This window comes from Quercus lobata, chromosome 2, assembly GCF_001633185.2.
Source record: "Quercus lobata isolate SW786 chromosome 2, ValleyOak3.0 Primary Assembly, whole genome shotgun sequence".
NCBI lineage: Eukaryota > Viridiplantae > Streptophyta > Magnoliopsida > Fagales > Fagaceae > Quercus > Quercus lobata.
In genome coordinates this window covers 36,576,534-36,588,135 of record NC_044905.1, presented here as the reverse complement: position 1 = coordinate 36,588,135, position 11,602 = coordinate 36,576,534, and positions in this window count along the sequence as shown.

Here is an 11,602-nt window from a genome sequence, read left to right as displayed (position 1 = left end):
GGACATTGTACCTCCCAACTTGTGACGTACGAATGCCGCGTTGGTCCAAATGATAGATTTTGTCCTTTACGAAATGCAAGAAAGACCAAGCAAGTCTTAGACAAAGGGGTGGTAGGTTCACCACTAGGTACATGAATCCAAGAGGACCGCAATCCATGGCTACAATTACCGTGGTTTCCAGGCAACATACACAATTCATATCACAATTCCATTCATTCAAATGATGCTATGGCAAGCAAATATGACATATTATTAAAAGCAATAAACAAACAAATGACATGGTTGGCCATTATAACCTAAACTAGAGTCTAGCCTTCAACATCCCTAGCAAAGTTGCCATTGTGAGCGACATCGCCATTGTGAGCGACTGCGACCCTGGCCTGCCAATTTTTTTACTCAAACTGGGCCTAACCCGCTCGAATGGGTGGGATCGTGATGCTCAAATGTCAAATTCACTCTAAAATGTATTTCCTCCTAGATCAAGGGTTTTACATGGAGTCGCCACTTATTTAATTTAAATGGAAAAATAAGAAAACCTTCACTATAAAGAAATGCTTCTGTTGTATTAATATATATGACAATTTACATCAATTTTGTAACAAAATTTACAATGCTTTTTTTTATCTTAGATACAATCTAAGAATGTAAATTACATTGTTTTGTTTCCTAGTTACATTCTAAAAAATGTAAAATTGCATATACATGAGCCTAGTCTAGAACCCTTAATCTTGGTTCAGAGGCTAATTTACGAGATGGAAAGGGATTAAGCACCCATCTCGCCCGGTAAAACCGGTCTCCTAGGTTAAGGTGGCCAATATCATGTCATGTCAAACAAATACAAACAATATATCATATAAACATGTTAATTTGCAAGAATTGTAAACAAATATGTTTTGGGGGATTTAACATAAAGTGAAACAAAAAGTGAAATTTGTTAGATAATAATGTAAATGTAAAGAAAGCATGAAAGTAATGGCATGTTCAAGAAATTAATGTAAACAAGGAATTCCTAGCCTAGACATGTTCATCTAAGCATGTGAAGGAAAACAAAATCGTCATGTTATTTGTCATCAACATAATTGCAAAAGAAAATTTATTTTTAGGCCTACCAATCATCCAAGCAATCATGAGAAGAGTAAAGAAAATCACCCAGACATGTTTATCCAAGTATTTAAGCAAAGACCATAATGTTAATTAGACCTGTTCGTTTAAGCATTCAAAAAAGAGAGAAACAACTACCTAGACATGTTCATCTAAGCATGTTATGAAAAGCAAATAATAACTTAGAAGTGTTCATCGAAGAATGTGAAGGAAAACAGAGATTTGTCATGCTATTTGTCATCATCCATAGAGAATTGACATGTGAAAGGAAACATAGAATTGTCATGCTATTTCTCTAGACATGTTCATCTAGAGGAAATCAAAATACTTAGACATGTTCATTTAAGCATTAAAAAAAGTAAAACAACTACCTAGACATGTTCATCTAAGCATTCAAGAGAAAGTTGCACATTAGCCTAGAAGTGTTCATCTAAGCATGTAAAAGGAATTTCTAAGAGATATATAGGCATGTTCATCCAAGCATATCATGAAAGAAACAAATAATGACTTGGAAGCATTTACTCAAGCATGTGTAGAAACTTAAACAGCATAATTAACTACTTACCAGCATAGAGCATAATTTTAAGGGGGAAGTGATCACTTAAAGGGCTAGGGAGAAAGCAAGAAAGTACTAAACTACAACCAAAGTAAGAACAATGGTTGTACAACAGCTTTTCTTTTCTGCTTTCTCCCTAGCTCTCTAGAGAGAATGAGATCCAAAAAATGGAAAAGGTCTTCTCTATTTATAGGGGAAAGGATGGCTTAGCTTTAAAGCTAAGTTATTAGCTTTCTTTTGAAGCTAAGGGAGGAGATAAACTTGTTTAGATAAGCTAGAACGGATTTGGTGTTGATCCCCATTTGAATTTTGAAGGATGATGTTGAACTTGTGTTATCTTCTGCACCTGTTTTGTATTTTGACTCTAACTTTCTGCTCAAAATTCCAATTGATTCGGGATTGGTTTCTTTTGAAAATAAATTCAATTCTCTCCAACTTTCTAGAAATAGAGAAACCAAATTTCAACATTTTCTAGGCCAAAAATACGATTCAATTTGCTGCTGAAAATAGTAACCTTTTTTGAGCATTTTTCTGTTTTTTGAAACTTTTCATAAAATGTATCTTTTCCTCTATCCAAATTTTTTCAAAAGAGTAAATAAGCTGCGATAAAGGAAATTTTATTTATTTATTTATTATTTCTCAAAAAAAATTAAATGAAATCCAATCAAAATTTACACTTAATTAATTTTAAATTAATTCTTGTTGGAACCAATCAAAATTAAGTGTTTAAAATAAGACGTGATCGGGTCCATTATTTAGGTGAGCCACGATCATTGAAAATTTTTTGTATGATAACTTTTGATCAAGTGGTCCAATCAAAGCCCATGACATACCATTGTGATCTTTAGAGCATCAAGATTTGTTTTGTATCACAAACCTGAAGATCTAATTGTTGAAATTACAATCATGCCCTTAGTGCAAAATTATTGATTTGCCCTTAATATTGGTTAGATGCAAGTTGTAAAATAGGGTGTATACATCATGTTATATGTATAATATGCATACCATTCTATTTTCTCAGTTTTTAATTAATTAATAGACTATTAGAATTATTATCAGATTATGAACTTACGAATTTGTGAACATTATTGTTTTTTTTTTTTTTAGTAGAAAATATTTTAAAGATTTTTTTTTTTTTTTGTACATGAGAAAAATATGGGTCATTCTAAGTTGATCCAACCGGTCAACTTAGTTGGGTAAGGCTCACAGAAATGGAAACCTGTTTTAATCCAATAAATTTATGTTTTGAATCTGCTTTGTCTTGAACCCAATCGAGTTGAAACTAAACACTATCAGCCTAACTTGTTTGCTAGGTCTCCCAACTCCTAACTCTTAATGTATTTTTCTTACAGGATTGCTACAAACATAAAACAAAGGGAAATTGCACTTTACTCACCTGTGGTTTGACCCGTTTTAACAATGCCTACCTGTGGTTTAAAAGTTATCACTTAACTCACCTGGGGTGGCCTCCGTTAGACCCTGGTTACCCACCTTTTCCCTTTCTTTTGAAAATCCCCTTTACTATATAAGCCAAAATTAGAACCCAAATAGAACCCTAAAAAAAGGAACGTGCTCTCTCCCTCTCTCTACCTTAGAACCCCCAAAAATCCCCAAACCCATAATCCCTTTCTCTCTTTACTTTGATTGCCAAAGTGAAATCCCCAAACACTTGCAAGCAAGGAGGAGGTGTGCTGACGCTTGAGTTTTCCTCTATATCAGGTATGAAATGACTTTTTAGTGTTTACCATTGTTGTGTTTGTTCTTTTTCAATGTGTAACGATTGATGAAGGTGATTCAAATTGAAGTTTTTCTATCATAAAATTAGTGGTTTACCATTGTTGGGTTTACAATTGGTGTGTTTGTTCTTTTGTAGTTGACATTGATGACTGTGGTCCCTAAGAATATTTTGGTTAGATGCATCTTTAGGTTGTCTATGGTCTCATGGAGACAAATTGTTTAATTGGTTGTGTTTCTTGTCTCTGACCCCACATTAAATGGTATTTTATGTGCAATTGAAATTATTTTGCTTTTGTCACTGGTGCTCTTTGTGCACGTGTTGGTTATATATTTAATTACTATTATTTGTGCATGTGTTTTAACTCACGCAGATGGCTGCTGAAATTCATTTTGATTTTACTATTCACCATAATGGGAATTTTGAGTGGAATCCTGGTTTAGAGTATATAGGTGGTGAAGTATCTACAATGGGTAATATTGATCTAGATCTACTAAGTCATTTTGAGATACAAGACATTTGTGCTGAGGTTGGGGGGATCCATTAATAGTAGGATTTATTATTTAATACCTGGTGGTGACTTAGAGCAAGGGTTAAGGTTAATTACTTCAAATGATGATGTGACCTATATGCTGAATGACCAACAAATGAAATCACACTTTATATAGAATCTGAAGTTGAACCAATTGCTATTGAAGAACCTATAGTTGAACCAGATCAACCAATTGCAGTAGACCAACCATGGGAAATGAATAACGAAGATGATGATACTGATTGTGAGGAGGTGGCCAATACTGTTAGATCATCTATGATTGACCAAAATGATGTTAGTGAAGAACCTGTTGAGGGTTTAAGGGATGGTAGTATTGGTGGAGTTGTGCATATGGATGACCATGCTACCCATGGACAAACTGTTGGTAGTGAAGATGTTCAAGTAGATGACTGATTTGCTAGATGAAGGGTATGAAGGACCAGATTATCCTGATGACATATTTAGTGCTCAAAACAATGAGGTGCCCAATATGAGAGAGCATCAAAGAGATACTGAAAATGTAAATGAGGGAGATGGTGTGAGAGAGCCAGTTACAGATAATGGGAAGAGACCAGAAGCTGCTGCCAGTGATTAAGCTACTGATGATAATGATTGGGCTGAAAAAGCTCTTGATGATGATGACACTATAGCAATAACAATTTTGAGATGAGGATGAAAGAGTGAGATGTCTAGAGTTTAATGAGAAGACTGGCATGAGTAACCCTCAGTTATGCAAGGGTATGAAGTTCCCAAATAGGAAGGTGTTTAGGGCTGCCTTGAGGGAATATGCAATGAAAAAGCATGTGGACATTAAGTTCAAGCTTAATAAAATGACCAAAGTTTTCGTCCACTGCAAGTATGAATGTGGTTGGAGGGTATATGCATCACAGATTTCAGGGGAGTTAACCTTCCAGATAAAGACCATGGTTCCAACTTGTACATGTGGGAGGACATTCAAGCATAGCCAAGTCACTTCTACATATATGGCTAAGAAGTACTTGGATGATTTTAACAAAAACCCTGATTGGGCAGTTTCTTGTGTGAAGCATCGAGTTATACAGGATGTGTCTGTGGACTTGAGCATAAATCAAGTGTACACAGCTAAGAGGAAAGCTAGAGAGTTCGTACTAGGTGATAAAAGGTTGCAGTATGAGAAATTTAGGGACTATGTAGAGATTATAAGAGTAACTGATGTAGGGAGTAAGGTGATTTTGCAAACTGAGATTACTGAGCCTAACACACAACCCAAGTTCAAGAAGATATATGTTAGATACAATGCACAGAAATTTGGATTTTAAGGGCGGTGCAGGCCACTTGTAGGATTAGATAGTTGCCATTTAAAGGGTAAGTTTGGTGAACATATATTATTAGTAACTGCAAGGGATGGGAATGACAATATTTTCCTTGTTGCATTAGGTGTAGTTAAGCAAGAAAATAAGGATTCTTGGGTGTGGTTTTTACAAACATTTGCAGATGATATTGGGAGGCTAAATGAGCTGAATCTAGTGTTCATTTCAGATAAGCAGAAGGTAATACAATTCACTTGCTTTTTGAGATTGTTGTTTGTTCTCAATCATTACATTTTTTTTTTCTTTTTGAAAGTTTTATTTTTGCTCTTGGGCAAATGGTGTTCATTTTTGTTCTTTGAATTTTTTTTATTATATTTATGATAACCAGGGATTGATACCTACCATGGAGATGTTGTTTCCAATAGTTGAACATAGATTTTGTGTGAAGCATATTTTCAACAACTTTAAGTTAAATTTCATGGGTTTAAAATTGAAGGCTACATTATGGAGGTGTGCTGCAATAACAACAGTTAGGAAGTTTGAGAAGAGAATGCAAGATATGAAGGAATTGGACAAAGAAGCATGCGAGTATCTAGCAGACATCCAACCAACCCAATGGATCAAGTCACATTTCACTCCAAGGGCCATCTTTGATTGTTGTGTGAAAAATCTTAGTGAGTCATTTAATTCTATGAAACTAGAAGCTAGGGATAAGCCTATCATTGCCATGCTAGAGTGGATTAGGGTTAAGTTAATGACTAGAATGTACAGTAAGAGGATTGGGATTGAAAAATTCACTAGTGACATATATCGAAACATAGTGTAGAAGCTTGAATAGTTGAAAGTTGATTCTAAGTCATTTTCTGTTGTTGCATCAGGTTGCTATATATGAGGTTGATAATAAGTATGAAAGGCATATGGTTAACCTTACAAGAAAGTGTTGTACTTGTAGAGTTTGGGATTTGACAGGAATCCCATGTAAACATGGTGTTGCAGCAATCTATAAGAACCTGGAGAGGTCTGAAGATTATGTTCATGCATGCTATAGAAAGGATGCTTATGTGGCTGCATATAAGGAGATGATTACCCCACTACTTGGCCAAGATGAATGGGTTGAAACCAATCAACTTGCCCCTGTTGCTCCAATTGTGTACAAGCCTCCAAGTAGGCCACCAACAAAAAGGAAGAAAGATGCAAATGAGCCAAACAACCCATACAAAGTTTCTATAGACCTATAAAATGTGGGTTTTGCCATAAGGAGAGGCATAATTCAAGGAGGTGTAAGGCTGGAATAATTGGTGAGACAACATGGTAAAGGAGACAGAGACTTGAGAGGCAAAAAAAAAAAAATTGTCAGTAAAGCAAGAATGTGTTCACTATGACAATTATATTACAAATTTATTTCTGATGCAAGACGATTCTTTTTGTAGGGACAAAAGGGACAGGGAAGAAGCAATGACCAACCAAGTCTGGGTGCAACTTCAGTACCTCAGCTAGCAAGTCAGTCACCTAAGCAACCACCAAGGAGGTTTGTAAGGCAACCACCCTGGTTTGCTAGGCAACCACCCTGGTTTACTTGCCAACTAGCCAGCCAACCAGCCAGCTAGCCAGCCAGTCAGCTACCTAGGCAACCACCAAGGAGGTTTGCAAGGCAGCCACCCTAGTTTGCCAACCAGACAGCCAACCAGGCAACTAGTTAGCCAGCCAACCAGCTAGCATGCATATCAGCCACCTATGCAACCACCAAGGAGGTTTGCAAGGCAACCAACCACCCAGGTAGCCAACTAGGCAACCAATCAGCAAGTAAGGCAGTCAACAAGATTAGCAAACAAGAAGGCTAACTAGGCAACCACCATTCAAGCAAGGCAGCCACCTAGTGTTTAGCCATTAATGTTAGGTGGAGTCCAGTTGTTTTAAACAATGCTTATTATATATGTATGGAATGATACTCTTGCTTTAAAACATACTTTTTTATGCTTCTTCAATTGATGTAAACAAAATCTTGTAAGGTGCATGTCCTTGCCTACCCAATTGATGTAAAACATACACAATCTTTATAAAGAAGAACAGATTGCATACCCTATTCAAATTACAAGAACAAATTACAAGGCAGCATTACGCATTACATAAACAAGGCAGCATTACATAAACAAGAACAGATTACATGAAGAAGAACACATTGCATACTCTATCCAAATAAACAACAATACTACATAGTGCCAAATATATGGAATACACTTGTAAAAAGTGGTAGTTCCCAAAATTATACAATAACTACAACAATTTGCCTTCAAAGTAAACTCAATAGTTTTGTTCCAAATTCTCCCATCCTACCAGAAAACACACAAAAAAAAAAAAAAAAAAGCAAAAAACCCCCATGACACAACAAGTGCAAATTTGTACTTTTGTAACTTCTCTTTAGCTATCCTCTCTCTCACCCTAACTTTTTCTTCCCTTCGCTTGGGTATTTTTTCCCTCTCAATAGCTGTTGTTTCCCTATCACTAGCCTCCTTTTCCTTTTCCTCTGCAACTCTTGCTTGATTCTTGTACATACTAAATCTTGCAAGGACAATGGATGCAACTTCAGACCCACGCTTACATGTTTTGCCATCCAACCACCAAAAGTATTTACAAGCAGGTTCATCATCCTAAAAACAAAATCAAATTAGGGTTATTCATAAAGCCAACAAAACCAAAAAATAAAAATAAAAAAGGAAAAAATCTGAAAACTAACTATTACTCACCACATCATAGTAGCTGCACTCATAAAACCTTCTCCCAAAATTGTTCAAGGTCAGAACAGTCCGTAGTTAACAACAATCAGCAAAGCATGAATGGTAACTGGAACCCAAGTAATAACTTGAAAAAGACATGTTCAGATTTCATTTTGGCAATTGGAGTACAAAGAGAAACGAGTTTAGGGATTTTTAGGGATCTTGATATAGAGGAAATGGGTTTGGGGATTTTTGGGGGGTTCTAACGTAGAGAGGGGTGAGAACTCGTTCCTTTTTTTAGGGTTCTATTTGAGTTCTAATTTTGGCTTATATAGTAAATGGGATTTTCTAACGGAAAGGACAGAGGTGGGTAACGGGGGTTTAATGGAGGCCACCCCAGGTGGGTTAAGTGATAACTTTTAAACCACAGGTGGACACTGTTAAAACGAGCCAAACCACAGGTGGGTAAAGTGCATTTTCCCCTAAAAACAAATTGACAACATTTTGACATTAGTTGAGTTGGCAAGCTTGTACTCTAAGCCCACTTAGAGCATCAGTACCCGGAGTTGTAAAACTCTGGATATGGTAAATTTTAGCATCAAACTACAAAAATGATGCATTACTTGGTGTTGTAATTGTAAAATTTTTTACAATTGTACTACAATACCATTCTAAATTTATGATAGTACTGCAAAAATAAAATATTCTTTTTTATTCATTCTCCTCAAAACATCATCTCATTCTTTCTCTTTCTCTCCCTTACTTACTTCTCTCTCTTCTCTCATCTTAGCTTTCTCTCTCTCTCTCTCTCTCTCTCTCTCTCTCTCTCTCTCTCTCTCTCTCTCAACATGGATCGGTGGATCATAATGGGTTTTAGGTTGGCGACGGCGTGGTGGGCTAGGGTCGTGGTGGGTTGTGGGTCTGAGGATGAGTTTCAGTAGTGACTCTGGTGTTTGGTGTGGTGGGTCATGGGTCTTGGTGGGTCATGTTTGGTCGAGGTGGGTCATCATGAGGTTATCTGTTCTTGGTCATGTTTGGTTGTGGTGCATGCTCTCTGTGATCGACAGTGGTGGGTGGTGTGACTAGGAAGGTCGGCGGTGGTGGTGGTGGTAGGTGGGTGAGAAAGAGTAAGAGAAACAGAGATTAGGGAGAGAAGTGAGATATATTTTTATATAATTTTTAGGGGTAATTGCAGTAAACCCAACTGTGGTTTGACCAGTTTTAACAAAGCCTACCCATGGTTTAAAAGTTATAACTTAACCTACCTGAGGTGCCCTCCGTTAGATAGTCGTAACCCACCTCACCCTTTTCACCATTAAAAAAGAGGTAAATGTGTCTTTTTCATTATATTTTATGTCTCTCTCCTCTTTTCTCTTCTTAACTCCTCTTTTTTCTCTAATATGATCTCCCTCCTCTTACTCTAATCTCTTTCTACCTACTTAGTAGGATTTACAATTGTGAAATTTTTTTCTCTATCTAATTTCTCTCTCTTTTATTTTGCTAAATTTACCATCTACTTTCTCGATCTCTCACTTTCTCCCTTTTCTTCGTTGATGACTCCGAGCGTCATTGCTCCATTTTCTACTACCATGGTCAGTGGTGACCTTTGGCTTCCAACACCATGTCCTTAGCTTTTGGCGGAAGTGAGAAGAGAGCTGTGGTTGGCTCATCCAACAAAATTTCTGGTGAAGTTTGCATTAGGAGTGGGTTGTGAGGTCTTGGTAGAGAAAAACCTAAACCCATTTGTTGTGAAATTGAAACTGGGGTTAAGAGGTTTGAATCTAAATGTGTAAGGAGGATTAATTATGGTTGGGAGGGCATTTGAGCATGTGGGTTTTTGGTTTTGAATGGAATACTTGGGAGATCAAGGTGGTTTTGGTTTTAGATGAAGGAAAAAGAGAAGAAGATGAGCATGTTTTTTTCTCAAGCCTTGAAAGACCTGGGTTTTTAGTATTTTGTGAAAGTTTTTGTTTAAATCATTGATCTTTGACAAAGGTTTTGGCCTTGACCTTGAGTCTTAGAAAGTTTTGGTTTTAACTTGGGTTCTAGATCCAATTCTAGGTTGATCTGGGTTTTACTTTTAGTGTTCTTAAGTAAAAGTATAAAAACTCTTACAATTCTTACAAATATCATTTTTAGATCTTGATTTTTATTTTTTGGTTATATTTTTTTCTATTTTTAACGATGAAATGAGAGAGGTGGGTCACAGCTGTCTAACGGAGGGAACCTCAGGTAGGTTAAGTAATAACTCTTAAACCACGAGTAGGCTTTGTTAAAACTGGCCAAACCACAGGTGAGTTTAATGCAATTACCCCTAAACAGAAATATTGCATATTGCCAAATACATGGAATACACTTCCTAACAGTCTTCAAGGATTTCAATACAACACATTGCCAAAAGTGATAGTACCCACTATTAGACAAGAATTACAACAACTTGCCTTCAAGGCAGACTCAATGCCTTTGTTCCAAATTCTCCCATCCTACTAGAAAACACACCAAAACAAAAAAACAAAAAAAAAAAACAAAAAAAAAAAAACAAAAAAAAAATAGCAAAAAAAAAAACCCATGACACAACAAGTGCAATCTTGTAGTTGTGTAACTTCTCTTGAGCTATCCTTTCTCTCACCCTAACTTTTTCTTCCCTTTGCTTGGCTACTTTTTCCCTTCCCCTTAATTCTTCTTCCATTGCACAAGCCACAATTTCCCTCTCAATAGCTACTTTTTCCCTCTCAGTAGATTCCTTTTCCTTCTTCTTTGCAACTCTTGCCTCATTCTTGAACCTACTGATTCTTACAAGGACAATAGGTGCAAGTTCAAATCCATGCTTACGTGTTTTGTTGTCCAACCACCTAAAGTATTTACAAGTAGGTTCATCATCCTACAAACAAAATCCAATCAGGGTTTATTCATAAAGCCAACAAACCAGAAAACCAAAAAAACCAAAAAACCAATTGTTACTTACCACACCATAATAGTAGCACCCATAAAACCTTCTCCCAAAATTGTTCAAGGTCAAAGTCATTCGTAGCTGACAATGGTTGGCTAAACAAGAATGGTGATTGGAACCTGAGTAATAACCTGATGAAGATATGTAGGGATTTCAAACATCTTGAAACCCTAAGTACGTACATCAATTGTTATACATTGAAAAAGAACAAAAACTACTCAAGTAAACCCTAGAAAATCTTTTCATACCTAATAGAGAGGAAAACCCCAACTTCAGTATGTCTCCTTGCTTGCAATCAATAAAGGACACCGAAATTCTTTGGCAATCGAAGTAAAGAAAGAAAGGGATAATGGGTTTGGGGGTTTAAGGATTCCAAGTTTGTAACGAAGACGAAGAGGGTAGAGTGAGAGAGAGTGTTCGTTCTTCTTTCCTGGGGTTCTAATTTTGGCTTATATAGTAAAGGAGATTTTGTAACGGAAAGGGAAGAGGTGGATAACGGACGTCTAACGAAGGGCACCTTAACGGAGGGCACCTCAAGTGGGTTAAGTGATAAGTTTTAAACCACGAGTAGGCTTTGTTAAAACCGGTCAAACCATAGGTGGGCTTAGTGTAATTTCCCCTCGTTTTTATTTTATTGTTTATATTATTTTAATGTGTTGTATGGTCAAATAAAAGTTAGAATATTATGTATATTATAAAATGATATGGTATAATAGATAAAGTAA